The sequence below is a fragment of the Trichomycterus rosablanca genome, chromosome 1 (assembly GCF_030014385.1).
Source record: "Trichomycterus rosablanca isolate fTriRos1 chromosome 1, fTriRos1.hap1, whole genome shotgun sequence".
Taxonomy (NCBI): domain Eukaryota; kingdom Metazoa; phylum Chordata; class Actinopteri; order Siluriformes; family Trichomycteridae; genus Trichomycterus; species Trichomycterus rosablanca.
Genome location: NC_085988.1, coordinates 58864945 through 58880010, shown reverse-complemented (window position 1 = coordinate 58880010; position 15066 = coordinate 58864945). Strand labels below are relative to the sequence as shown.

General features: G+C 40.9%; 1 protein-coding gene across 2 annotated transcripts in view; it reads left to right on the top strand.

Annotated features, from left to right (window-relative positions):
- etv6 (ETS variant transcription factor 6) overlaps positions 1-15066 on the top strand; it is a 66405-nt gene that overhangs the window by 9217 nt on the left and 42122 nt on the right. The window lies entirely within an intron of this gene.

Sequence of the window (15066 nt, the reverse complement as noted above, 5' to 3'; positions counted from 1 at the left end):
TCATATATACATATACACGTGTGCAGTACAATGAAAGTCTTTTTCCACATATCCCAGCTTGTTTGGAAGCTGGGGTCAGAGCGCAGGGTCAGTCATAGTATGGTGCCCCTGGAGCTAAGGGCCTTGCTCAAGGACCCAACAGTGGCTGCATGGCAGAGTTAGGATTCGAACTCTCAACGTTTCAGTTGATAGCCCAAAGCTCTACCCACTAGGCAACCACTGTACCTAAATGTGGAGTGAATTAATGCTGCTGCAAAATATCCACATTTAAGAGAGTTTTCATTGAATGTTTTGTGACCAACAGCAACAGACAATCAAAACAAAGGGCATTTTTATTTCATTTTCCTCAGACTACTTTATACTGGTCATGGTTTCACCCGGAAACACTGTGCACAAGACATTTTTGCTTTTATTTATGAGTACAAAAAATGGCAAACTGAACAGAACACACAGACCACAAACAAACTCCGTGAGATACTTAAGCAATAGAACACGAGAGAGAGTGTGTTATCGCGAATAACATCACGGCTGTGATTTGTGATGTTATTCGCGATAACACACAACCTCGAGTGTTCTATTGCTTTTATACAACAGTTTTTACAAAATAAAGAAAGAAAATAAATCAAAGAAGCCCTGAATTTCATATTAAATATGCTTTAATATTGACAATGCCTTCCGCCAAAAAGTAGTTCCACAACGAATATAAAGTTTAACACTACAAAGCAGACATCCCAAGTTGCAAAAACTCATTTTAGGGAGGTAAGAACAAGAACAAGAAGAAGAAAAAGGCAAGAACCTCCGAAGGGAAAAAAAAAGAAATAAAAAACCTCACACACACACACCAAAGGATATGAATGATAACAGAACTCTTAGGAGCTGCTAACTGGGCTATTAAGCTAACTGTTCGCATTACAAACACATTAAAGTTCCCTACATAGTGCACTAGATTGTGTATCAGATCATGGATTTATGTTCCCTACATAGTGCACTAGATTGTGTATCAGATCACAGATTTATGTTCCCTACACAGTGCGCTAGATTGTATATCAGATAACGGATTTAAAATGCGATCGGGAATAAAGTCTGTGTCACCTGCGTGCGCGTTTGTGTGCATGAAGCTTGTCATTACTGGCAACGCGTCAGCGGAGTAATACAGTTGTGGTGTGAAAAGGCCGTGCTGTTATCACGAATATCAGCACGGTTAGAACGCTTCTCAACCAATCAGATTGTAAGGTCCGAACTAACTGTTGTATAAATCCAAACATCAATATTAAACCAAGAACAAACCAAGAACTACATATAGACCAAGTCATACACACACCAGAATAACCCACCAACAACTGATAAAAGGAGAAAAAACCCCAACCTGTGAAATCTGCCTATTTCACCTATTATCATAAAGCACCTCTTAATAGAATCCCCTAAATTTGCTAAGAAAGACAACTGCACATGCCTGGAAGCTAAAAGAAATTAATACACAAGACAACACGAGGACAGTTTTATCTCATAGCCTTAAAAATACAAATATAAAGACGATAAAATAAGCAGACAAAACCTAATATCTATCTTTCCATAAAATGATACATACACAGATCAGCCATAACATTAAAACCACCTCCTTGTTTCTACGCTTACTGTCCATTTTATCAGCTCCACTTACCGTATAGAAGCACTTTGTAGTTCTACAATTACTGACTGTAGTCCCTCTGTTTCTCTGCATGCTTTGTTAGCCCCCGTTCATGCTGTTCTTCAATGGTCAGGGCTCTCCCAATGCAGTGACACTGACATGGTGGTGGTGTGTTAGTGTGTGTTGTGCTGGTATGAGTGGATAAGACACAGCAATGCTGCTGGAGTTTTTAAACACCTCACTGTCACTGCTGGACTGAGAATAGTCCACCAACCAAATATATCCAGCCAACAGCGCCCCGTGGGCAGCGTCCTGTGACCACTGATGAAGGTCTAGAAGATGACCAACTCAAACAGCAGCAATAGATGAGCGATCATCTTTGACTTCACGTCTACAAGGTGGACCAACTTAGTAGGAGTGGACAGTGAGTGGACACCGGATTTAAAAACTCCAGCAGCGCTGCTGTGTCTTATCCACTCATACCAGCACAACACACACTAACACACCACCACCATGTCAGTGTCACTGCAGTGCTGAAAATGATCCACCACCCAAATAATACCTACTCTGTAGTGGTCCTGTAGGGGTACTGACCATTGAAGAACAGGGTGAAAGCAGGCTAAAAAAGTATGTAGAGAAACAGATGGACTACAGTCAGTAATTGTAGAACTACAAAGTGCTTCTATATGATCAAATGGACAGTGAGTGTAGAAACAAGGAGGTGGTTTTAATGTTATGGCTGATCGGTGTACTGTACATCAAAACATTTAATGTAAAATGGCTCATTTAATAGCTCATGAATTAGGTAGGGCCTTACTCATGATCAACGTCATGTTTGTCCACTCAGTGAGGTGATCTAGCCAGAGTTACTTGCCCTTCTATGCTGGAATCTAACTGCACAGCACACACAAACATAAACACACACTTACAGGTGCTGGGAGATGTGCCTGTGCACATTTATTGCTCAGCTGTTAGTGTTTGTAGACACTAATTTAATCCTGTCTTAACTGACAAAGACCTCCTTCAGACGGTCCTTCTAGTGCAGGCATGCACTTATGTCAATTTCCAGTAGTAAAGTTGTAAATTGAGCCAACTTTCAGTTCAGTTGGTTAGTGCTCTTGAGTCTTGAGGAAGTAAATTTGGTATTGTTTGTGTGTTGGAATTAGAGTGTTGGCTTACTGCAGGTCTGAACCGGCCCTCGACTGAACCAATAAAAGAATGGGTGGAGTTGGACAATGGCCAAGAAATAGGCTTGGCGGTGAAAGTGTACTGAAGTCTGTCTTGCACTAAACCTCATTAATATTTTACCAAGGTGTATGTCATGACTGCAATTTGTTTACAACTAGCCAAAGTAAAATCAGATGTATGCCTAAGTCTTTTGGCATGCTTCTTATGCCACTTATGCCAGTGACTGTGGAAATGTTTGGCATGTGTAGTGGTTATATTAAAAAAACGAGTGGCAATTTATTTACTTTCCCGAGGGCTGGGTGGCACCACTGCTTCAGAGCTAATAGGAGAGCTGGGGGAATTGTCTGTAATCACTTCTTCTTTTGTACTGATCAATGTTAAAAGCACTGTTGCAGTTGTGTTGGAGCACACACTAGTCTAACCGGTCAGATTCGCACACCGACATGCAAATGTAGCTTTTATGTTAGTGTGTGATTATTGCACTTGTTTAAGAGAGGCAGTTATTCTTGTGTGGCAGGTGGTTGGTATGAATGGCAAACATACCAAGACTTATTTAAATGTCTACTATTTAGTTTTAAAATAAAGTCAAAAAGTCAAAGTTGCTTTATTGTCAAAACTGCAATATGTACAGGACATACAGAGGATTGAAATTGCGTTACTCTCTGACCCATGGTGCCAACATTAAACATTAATTAACAATAAATCAAGAATAAAAGAATAATATAAAAATAGAATAAGAGTAAACACACACTAAAGCGCAAATATATATACACTGACACAAAAATGAAAATATAGAAGTAAAATGACCACTTGAAAATTTTAAAAATAGAAGTCCCAATATTAAAACTTAGGCATACTAAGTAGTTTCTTTACTTAAATAAACTACTTAGTATGAGGACATCATTTTAATGTAGATTTGGATACTCGACCCCCAACCTGTAGTAAGATATGCAGAAAAGCAATCATATCATTATGCACCCTCCATAGATGAACACCGGCACGGTGGCTCAGTAGGTAGCACTAAAGCACTAAAGGGTTCAGTCCCCAGGTGGAGTGGTCTGTGTGGAGTTTGCATGTTCTTCCAGTGTCTATGTGGGTTTTCTCCCGGCTCCAGCTCCAGTTTACTCTCAGAGTCCAAAGACATGCAGTCAGGTTAACTGGAGATACAAAATTGTCCATGACTGTGTTTGACATTAAACTTGTGAATTGATGAATCTTGTATAACCAGTAATTACCTGTCTTGCCATGCATGTAACCAAAGTGTGAACAACATCCTAATAAATAAATAAATAATATCCTAATAAGGATAGCGGTGTGTCTGTTACAACCCAGTAATATAAGTGGAATAGGGTGACTTTGAATAGGGTGTTAATCCACTATGGGTATTCATACACTGCATTTAGCAGACGCTTTTATCCAAACAGTATACTGTTTTTTTCCAGTATATTGTCTAAGCAATTGAAGGTTAAGGGCCTTGCTTAACCTGGCAGTGGTGGGGCTTGAACCAGCTCCCTTTTGATTACTAGTCCAGTATGTTAACCGCTATGCTACAACTGCTTTTTTAAGGACCTATATATAAATTATATTTGCTAACAAGTTCTACAACACTACCTACATACCAGTGGCGATTTCCCTAAGACTGCAAGGGAAGCTCAGCTTCCCCTAAAATGTAAAAAATTAAATGGTCAAATATGTACAGTTGTGTTAACATTTCATTGACCACAAATGCGTTAGAACACGTTCATCTCGAAGACGAGTTCGTTCAGAATCAGCTACTTATCACAAATCGACTGACTCCATTTTGTTAACTCCCGGAGCGTTAATGCATTTGCCCGTAGAAGCTGAGTGTCTCTTCACTTCAATGGGGCTGCATGGGAGGGTTTTTTTCCTTGCTTCGAAACTTGCCGGTCATTGGATAAATGCCACGATTTTGTCCCGCTGAGCGTCTCTGGGGGTGAATGGAGCTGTGGGCGGGTCTCGACGCTGAGCTTCTGCAAGATGATTGTAGGATCAGTCGAAAGGCTGAATCCCGTTTTGATTGACAGCTATTTTGAGATCTACACATCACTTAATCACTGGGAACTTCAGTCCCATCGCGGATTTTGCGAGTGAAGTCAAAAGACAAACTGTAACCCATTTCAGGCCATTTTCTTGAAAAGGAACGGAGGGCAGAATTTATGTGTAAATAAATTGACAAATTTTATGACGTAAGCCGACAATGAGCTTCCCCTCTTTGAAAGACCAGCAGCCGCCACTGCTACATACAGTATTTACATGCTTTATATGTAACAGCCCACTATATCTGAGATCTCTAGTTTAACTCCCAGGTGGTGCTTTTAACCTGGCCGGCAAGCCAATTGGGGCACAATTTGGCATGTTTTTGGAGTCGGGATGGGGGGAGTGTGTTGCCGTCTCAGCTCTCCCTGGCCAGGAAGGCAGCGTTACGTGGCAAGCAACTACTAAAAGGAAATTGGCGACAAATGGATACAAATGCAAAAAAGCATGTTTACAAATGATTACAAATTGTTCTGTTTATTGGCATTGGGCCCAAGTGGAGCGGTCCGGGTCCTTTCTGTGTGGAGTTTGCATGTTCTTCTCGTGTCTGCGTGGGTTTTCTCCAGAAGCTCCGGTTTTCTTCCCACAGTCCAAAGACATGCAGTCAGGTAAACTGGAGATACAAAATTGTCCATGACTGTGTTTGACATTAAACTTGTGAACTACTGAATGTTGTGTATTGAGTAACTATCGTTTATGTCATGAATGTAACCAAAGTGTGTAAAATCCTAATAAATAAATAATATCCTTATAAGGATTGCGGTGTGTCTGTTACATTCCAGAATCGTTACACTCTTAATAGGGTGTTAATCCATTATGGAGCTTCATACACTGCATTTAGGAGATGACTTTATCCAGGGCGACTTGCAGTACAGTGACAGTATACAGTCTAAGCAATTGACGGTTAAGGGCCTTGCTAAAGGACCCAGCAGTGGAAACCTGGTAGCGATGGGGCTTAAACCAGCAACCTTTCCTTACTAGTCCAGTACCTTAACCGCTAGATTACTGCCCTTTTAAGGGCCTATGTTCAATGCCTATTATATTTGATATGTTATCAATTTTATATTATGAATTAATTGATATGAGCAAACATGAGGATAAAGTACCAGCCCACCATCGCTGAGATCTCGAGTTCAACTCCCAGGTGGTGCTATCAACCCAGCCGGCAGGCCAATTGGGGCACAATTTGGCATGTTTTTGGAGTCGGGGTAAATGATTACAAATAGTTCTGTCTATTGGCATTGGGCCCAGGTGGAGTGGTCCGAGTCACTTCTGTGTGGAGTTTGCATGTTCTTCCAGGGTCTGTGTGGGTTTCCACTGGGAGCTCTGGTTTCCTCCTACAGTCCAAAGACATGCAAGTGAGGTGAATTGGAGATCCAAAGTTGTCCATGACTGTGTTTGACATTAAAGACTTGAACTGATTAATCTTGTGTAACCAGTAATTACCGTTCCTGTCATGAATATTACCAAAGTGTAAAACATGATGCTAAAATCCTAATAAATAAAGTATTGACATTAGGAGATTGTGTTTCTGTATTATATAGGTTTCATTTTTCATGTATGTGGTCTTCATGTTTTACCTGAAGACTTAGGCAAAGAGAAAGGAAAGTGGAAGTGGGGGAGTGGGGGAGGCTCAGGAAGTGAGAGACGGGGGATGAGTTGAACTGCTGAGAAGCTGTGCTGGCTCTAGGCCATCGCTTTCTTCATGACACTGTAGAATGATGGTTTGTCTGTACTGTTTTCCCCCTTTTCTCAGCAAGGCTTCTCCATGAGCTTCAACAGAAACCAGGTCATTCACACTGAAATTGGTGTGTTGTTAAAAAGTAGATGTGATAGCCATTCTGAATGATCTGTGTGAGCATGTTCTTTTTTTGTGGTTTAATGACCTATTTGAGAATAGATATCTTGTGTGTGTGTGTGTGTGTGTGGTTTAATGATAGTGATTTGTCATATTTCTTATGATATTCCTTTGAAGCAGGATGAAAAATAAGCAGCAGCATAAGGCTGTTTTCCTTTATATAACTGATTTATTAGTTATTGCACAATGCATCATCACTGTTGTCATTCGACTGTATTTTCTTCCAATTATTCTTATTTTATTTTTATTTATTTATTTATTTATTTTTAAATGCATTTTCTCTCTTTTTCTCCCGGTTTTTAGTGCGTAAAATTTTTACCGAATTGCATTATGCTTCCTCTCTACTGGTGCTGACCCCCGCCCCGATTGAGGAGAGCAAACTATCACACGCCCCCTCCGTCATGAGCGCAGTAGCCGACTGCATCTTTTTACCTGCATGAGGCGAGCTCATATGCCGATCAGCTTTGTGCACGGGGAGCCACACCCTAATCAGCATTATTCCTCGAATCTGTGCAGACGCCATCAATCAGCCAGCAGAGGTCGTAATTTGCTCAGTTATGAGCTCCCTATCTGGCTTATCCTACCCTATGAACAACAGCCAATTGTTGTTCATGCAGCTACCCAGCCCAGCCCAGCCGGATGGCAGAGCTGAGATTCGATACAATGTATTTGAAATTCCAGCTCTGGTGTGCTAGCGTGTTTTACCACTGCGCCACCTGAGCGGCCTATTTTTTATTTTTTTTTTATTGACGGGGACTGGCTGCAGAATGTTTGTTCTGATTGGGAAAGACATGGTTATATACGTTTTTGGATACGCACACTTGTTCTCCTGCCATGCCTGTTTTTAACCCCTTTTATTTGTCCTGTTTACTTCCATTCATTTTTAAAAGGGATTGATCTAAACCAAATACATTCTTGCACACACACAACCACCTACCTGAGCGAAAGTGTTCATACCCCCATCAAATAAATTCTTGCACACACACACACACACACACACAAACACACACACACAGACAGACACACACACACACACACACACACACACACAAAATCACCTGTCTCAGCAAAAGCGTTCACATCCCTCCTCACACCACCCACCAGTATCCTAGCAACCACCTGAATCAGCTTAGCAATTAACCTGTTACCTGTTATATCAACTATGTAGGAACACTACAGCAACTACCCCCTACATTTTACCATTCACATTAGGAACAACTTAGCAACATGTTAGCTACCCCTGATTTACCTTGGCAACTGTCTAGCAACAGCTTAGCAACCTCTTAGCAACTAACACCTTAGTAAAGCAACTGACTAGCAACAACCTCAATACACCTTGGGAATCATTTAAGCTGCACAATCACTCTGGAAATGGTCTTCAGGAAATGCACTTTTCTAGTTACACCTGTTAGCAATTGCTGTGGCTGAAACACATAGTACACATACATTTAAAAATTAGAGGGGGTGTCCCAATGCTTTTGTCCATAAAGTGTAGCGCTGATGGAACCGTTACAATAAACCAACCAAACTGAGATATGTCTATTAATTCTATCTTACGTTTATCAATTTGATGGAATTTTCAATTATTTAATATTTATTATGTAGTTTGAATGGTGACCCAAAATAGCTTTACAGGTTGTCTACAACTTAAAACTGGATTCTATACACAATACGCCATGCAGGTATGATATGTTTCAAATTGAGCCCAGCAGCACTAGCAAGGCAGTCACTGGTATTGGTAGTGGCTGTTGGGATTTTAAAAAAGAGGTAAGGGTGTAACTGGAAAATGTAGAATTATTTAAGTAACACTGCTTTATTGTTGATAAAAAAAATCTAATTCAAAAAGTGTTAAATCTGCAATGACATTCATTTACTTGACATTGTAGAGTTTGTGTTGAAGGGAAAATGTATGTGTGTGCGTGTTTGTGTGTGAGAGAGAGAGATGGAGACAAACTGTATGTCATTGTCAGTGTGTGTATGTCTGTCTGTATGGAGAATTAGCTTGAGCTACAGCAGTGCAGCAGTCATGAGAAATGCGTTGTGGAGGAAGGAAGGGTGAAAAAAAAAAGATAGAAAGAAAAAGGAAATTGCAGAGTGGCCAGAAGTCAGCCTCCTTGGCTTCCTGTAGAGGAAGTGGATTAGATGAGCGAAAGAAGCAGTGTGTTCCTTCTTTATATGGATACTGCTCCAGCTTAACCCCTTCAGCACTAACACATACATGAACATTGTGTTTATTTATTCCTGCATTCACCCCAATACAATTTATCTATTAAGAAAGATATAAACTGACACTTTATTTTGCCACAGATTTGTGACACCATGTTTCTGTTGCATATAAAATAGGTAGACATAAGAGTAGACAATATATTCTGGTACATTTACATTTTCGGCATTTAGCAGACGCTTTTATCCGAAGCGACTTACAGTTGTGACGGTATACAATCTAAGCAGTTGAAGGTTAAAAGCCTTGCTCAAGGGCCCAACAGTGGCAACCTGTCAGTGATGAGGCTTGAACCGGCAGCCTTCTGATTACTGGACCAGTACCTTAACCACTAGGCTACAGCTGGTTAACAATGTTCTTTTATATATAAAAGTATTAAACATTGGTTAATACAACAGTGGCTGCACTTTCAATAGGTCGGTGGCAAACTGGGTTGTGGCGTATTGACATGCCATTAGGTAAAGCTGCCTCATGGCATTTGTACAGAATTCTCACTTTCACTTGCAGATTTTTATTGTAATCGCTGAACATTGCTGATGCAATTACGACCACTGCTAACTGGTTGTTGGCATTTGCACAGAGTAGAGGAATAATGCTGATCAGGGTGTGGCTCTCCGTGCACAAAGCTGATCGACATATGAACTCGCCTTGTGCAGGTGAAAAGATGCAGTCGGCTACTGCACACGTGCCGGAGGGAGCATGTGACAGTCTCGCTTTTCTCAGTCTGGGCGGGGGTCAACTTCAGTAGAGAGGAAGCATAACGCAATTGGGTAAAAATTGGACACACTAAAAATCGGGAGAAAAATGGACAAAATGCATAAAAAAAATAATTAAATCATTGTCAGCATTACCCAGTTACACACAGACCAATGTTCCTTAGTCTTCTTAAAGATTTTCTGGTAGAGAATGAAATGGCCTGTTGGTCTTGACCCAGCAAAGCAAAAACATATATCACTTATTTTAAGGTTTATATTATTTTTAGTATAAAATTATTTGTTTGTAATTTGATTTATTTGTCTAAAACAGTATCCTTAAAGGTTTGATGATCAAGTTATTTTTTTAAATTGACATTAATTTATCAAAAAAGCACATTAGTTTTTCTTGGTTAGAAATGCTTCCTCGCGCCCAGGTGGCGGAGCGGGATATTCCACTAGCACACCAGCGCCGAGATTCTGAACTCCTCGGTTCGAAGCTCAACGTTGCCACCGGTCGGCTGGGCGCCATCTAGCGGGCATAATTAGCAGTGCCTGCAGCAGACTCTAATTGGGTACCGTGTCTGCTAGGGTGGGATGTCCAGACTTTGTAGGTGGGGTCTTCAGATACATTATTAGCAGATAGAGGCGCCTGTGCAGAGTGCATGGGTGTAAAAGAAAGGGTCCGCTAAGGACTACACACGGGTCGGAGGAGGCGTGGCAGAAAATATACCTTTCTCAAATGCAATCAGGGATCCCCAGTAGCGGAAGACAAATTGACTACGCTAAATTGGGAGAAAATGCATGAATAAATAGGACAAAAAATGCTTCCTCTTCATATTGTGTAGCTTAGAATTGTTTTCTGGGAACAAAAATGATGTGGATATTTTACATCATGTCCCAAAATAAAAGTAAAGCTCTTGTTATGCTCATCATCGTAAAGCTCATCCTAATATCATTAGCATAGTTATTTAAATATACAGACTTCATCTATATTTTTCAAATAGCATGTTTAGTTAGATCTTGTAATGAACTGTTGACTAGTCTACGTTCTGAATGTTGAATCGGTTCTGCTCAGTGTACTTATTTACGGCATTACACTGTTTTATAATCAATTGTCTGTTTCTGAAACTTAGTTTGTTATTAAGCTTGTTGTTATAAAACTCAGTGATTTGTTCTTGATATTCTGAAAGGACACTTAAGCTTGTTGGTTATCAGTTAACCATCAAGTAATGATGGTCAGTTATCGGTTTAAAAATGGCAAAATTTTTATCCATAGTGGAGATAATAACTCAAAGGTTTAATGGAATTAAATCGCTTCTGGAATTTTCTTTGATTGCAATTTATTATCTGCATGGGTTGGGCGGCACGGTGGCTCAGTGGGTAGCACTGTCGCCTCACAGCAAGAAGGTCCTGGGTTTGGAGTTTGCACGTTCTCCCAGTGTCTGCGTGGGTTTTTCTCGGGGAGCTCCGGTTTCCTCCCACAGTCCAAAAACATGCAAGTGAGGTGAATTGGAGATACAAAAATTGTCCATGACTGTGTTTGACATTAAACTTGTGAACTGATGAATCTTGTGTACCAGTAACTACCGTTTCTGTCATGAATGTAACCAAAGTGTAAAACATAAAAACAAGAGTGATTCACATTATTAATAATGTAATGAAACAAGTCCATAATTAAATCAACACATTGGCAAAGTACCAACGCAAGGTTCATATACAGTTTAATTAATTTTAGTCCCATATTTAGATTAGATTAGATTCAACTTTGTCATTACACATGTACAAGTACAAGGCAACGAAATGCAGTTTAGCATCTAACCAGAAGTGCAATAAGCAGCAAGTGCAGGATAAACGGTATCTACGATATACATTATTTACAAGATATGGGCAGTGGTATGAACAAGATATACAGGTGAATATATTATTGAATGTACCATAAACAAGATATATAGATTGCTATAGACATAATATACAAATTAAGGTGCAGATTAAGATTAAGGTGCTATGTAGATTAAGGTGAAACAGATTAAGGCGCTATGAACATAATAGAGGAATGTACTGTATATATAAAACATAAAACATAGTAGACATATACAGGGGTTGGACAATGAAACTGAAACACCTGGTTTTAGTTTAGTAATAAATTAGTAATAATTTATTAGTATGGTGTAGGGCCTCCTTTTGCGGCCAATACAGCGTCAATTCGTCTTGGAAATGACATATACAAGTCCTGCACAGTGGTCAGAGGGATTTTAAGCCATTCTTCTTGCAGGATAGTGGCCAGGTCACTACGTGATGCTGGTGGAGGAAAACGTTTCCTGACTCGCTTCTCCAAAACACCCCAAAGTGGCTCAATAATATTTAGATCTGGTGACTGTGCAGGCCATGGGAGATGTTCAACTTCACTTTCATGTTCATCAAACCAATCTTTCACCAGTCTTGCTGTGTGTATTGGTGCATTGTCATCCTGATACATGGCACCGCCTTCAGGATACAATGTTTGAACCATTGGATGCACATGGTCCTCCAGAATGGTTCGGTAGTCCTTGGCAGTGACGCGCCCATCTAGCACAAGTATTGGGCCAAGGGAATGCCATGATATGGCAGCCCAAACCATCACTGATCCACCCCCATGCTTCACTCTGGGCATGCAACAGTCTGGGTGGTACGCTTCTTTGGGGCTTCTCCACACCGTAACTCTCCCGGATGTGGGGAAAACAGTAAAGGTGGACTCATCAGAGAACAATACATGTTTCACATTGTCCACAGCCCAAGATTTGCGCTCCTTGCACCATTGAAACCGACGTTTGGCATTGGCACGAGTGACCAAAGGTTTGGCTATAGCAGCCCGGCCGTGTATATTGACCCTGTGGAGCTCCCGACGGACAGTTCTGGTGGAAACAGGAGAGTTGAGGTGCACATTTAATTCTGCCGTGATTTGGGCAGCCGTGGTTTTATGTTTTTTGGATACAATCCGGGTTAGCACCCGAACATCCCTTTCAGACAGCTTCCTCTTGCGTCCACAGTTAATCCTGTTGGATGTGGTTTGTCCTTCTTGGTGGTATGCTGACATTACCCTGGATACCGTGGCTCTTGATACATCACAAAGACTTGCTGTCTTGGTCACAGATGCGCCAGCAAGACGTGCACCAACAATTTGTCCTCTTTTGAACTGTGGTATGTCACCCATAATGTTGTGTGCATTGCAATATTTTGAGCAAAACTGTGCTCTTACCCTGCTAATTGAACCTTCACGCTCTGCTCTTACTGGTGCAATGTGCAATTAATGAAGATTGGCCACCAGACTGGTCCAATTTAGCCATGAAACCTCCCACACTAAAATGACAGGTGTTTCAGTTTTATTGTCCAACCCCTGTATATGGTATAGATGGAAATTATGAACAAATGAGATGTACAAATGAGGTATGTACCAATGATATATTATACTAAGCAGTTTAGTAAGCAATGCATGCGCATGCGCACACACACATTAATTCAATCTATATTTATTTATAAAAAATAATACCGGTCTTAAGATTTGATAATGTATACTTTTAGTGTAATTATAAAAGAATACAGTGCTAAAAGCGTTTGATTCTGGGTAGAACTTTAAAGCGTCTTTGTGTATCTAGCTATCTATGTGTGAGCATTATTATGCGTGTGTGCACACATGCATGTTTATATGAAAACACTCTTTTGAAAAGGGGAAATTTCCTGTGCCTGGAAGCTGCTCTCATCCTCAGGAATTTCCTGAGTGGGCAGACTGTGCTTCCTGCCCAAGCACTGGCTGTATGTTTGTTTCCCTCCCCCTCACTCTGAAAGGGAAACTATTCTCACATGCCAATGGCCAGAAAATGAGCGTAGCCTCTTCCTGCTCAAAACCAGCTCCACATGTTCTGTGAGTGGAAGAGAAAGGAGGAAGGAGAATAATGAGAGATCTGTTTGATAAATTATCTGTGATGGCAGCTTCATAAACCGTATACACACTTCACATGCTCTTTAAGTGGTATAATTAATCTGGAAAATCACACCAGTTAGACGTGAACAAGGTAAGATAGTAATAACATCGGTGTGATTAATGATTATGGAAGCACACTGATGCAGCTGATGGAGAGGTTCTGCACTGCAACATTGCTTTGTGATATTAAACCTGAGTTTTCACTTGTTCCTTGAGTCTGTGTGGGTTACCTACAGGTGCTTCCATTGGCCTTTCACTCTCTAATAGCCCCATACTATGATGGTGATGATGATGAGTCTTTTACTTCACTATGGAGGAATTTTGGCCCACTCTTTATGCAGAGTTATTTTAATTCTGTTACATTTAAGGGTTTTATTGCAGTGAACTTTGACTCAGCCGTTCCAAAACCTTAATTTTATATATAATATTTTTGATCCAAACAGAGGTTGACTTGCTTGTGTGCTGCATTACTCTTGAGATTTAGGTCACAAACTGACGGTTGACATTCTCCTTTAGGATTTTCATAGAGGGCCGCTCAGGTGGTGCAGCGGTAAAAAGACACGCTGCAACCAGAGCTGGATTCTGAGTACGTCATATCAAATCCAGCTCTGCCTTACCGGTTCGAGGCTGAGTGGCTGTATGAGCAACGATTGGCCGGTTGCTCAGTTGGGGGGTGGGGACAAAGAGCCGTATGTGGGTCTCTCTCTGTCAGAATGCGATTACGACCTCTGCCGGCTGATTAGAGGCGCCTGCACAGAGATGAGGAAGAGTGCCCTTAGGGTGTTTCTCCGCATGCAGCGCTAGGTGGCACAACACTCATCAATGTGTGGGTGGCAAAAATGCATCAGGCTGCTGCCCATGGTTTGGAGGGGATATGGGTTAGCTTTCATCTCTGGTCAGGGCAGGGTTCGGCATAGACAGAGAGGAAGCACGATGCAAATTGGACAATTGGACGCACTAAAGGGGGAGAAAAAGGGAAAAAAAAAAGGATTTTTTATAGAGAACAGAATTCATGGTTTCATCAGGTGACAAGTCGCCCAGGTTCTGTGGAAGTAAATGATGATGGCTTTTAACTTTTTGCACTGACAACAGTTGGGATAGCACTTTTGTTCTCTGGCCCAAAAAGCATGATGTCTGTTATTTCCAAAAATAATTTAAAAGGTGGACTCGTCAAACCACAGCACACATTTCCTCTTTGCATCAGTTCTGTTTAAATGAGTGTGAACTCTTACAAGTCTATTAGAGTTTTTGGATTATGTTGATCTATGGCACATGTGTCAAACTCAAGGCCCGTGGGCCAAATCCGGCCCCCCACACCATTTTATGTGGCCCGTGAGTGTTTAAAAGATGTATACTTGTCTAAAATTACACTGTAAAATCGTACATAAACTGCATCTCCCACAATGCATGTCGATTTTGTGACCCACACCCCGCCACTAGATTGCAGTGTTTCCACATTAGCGT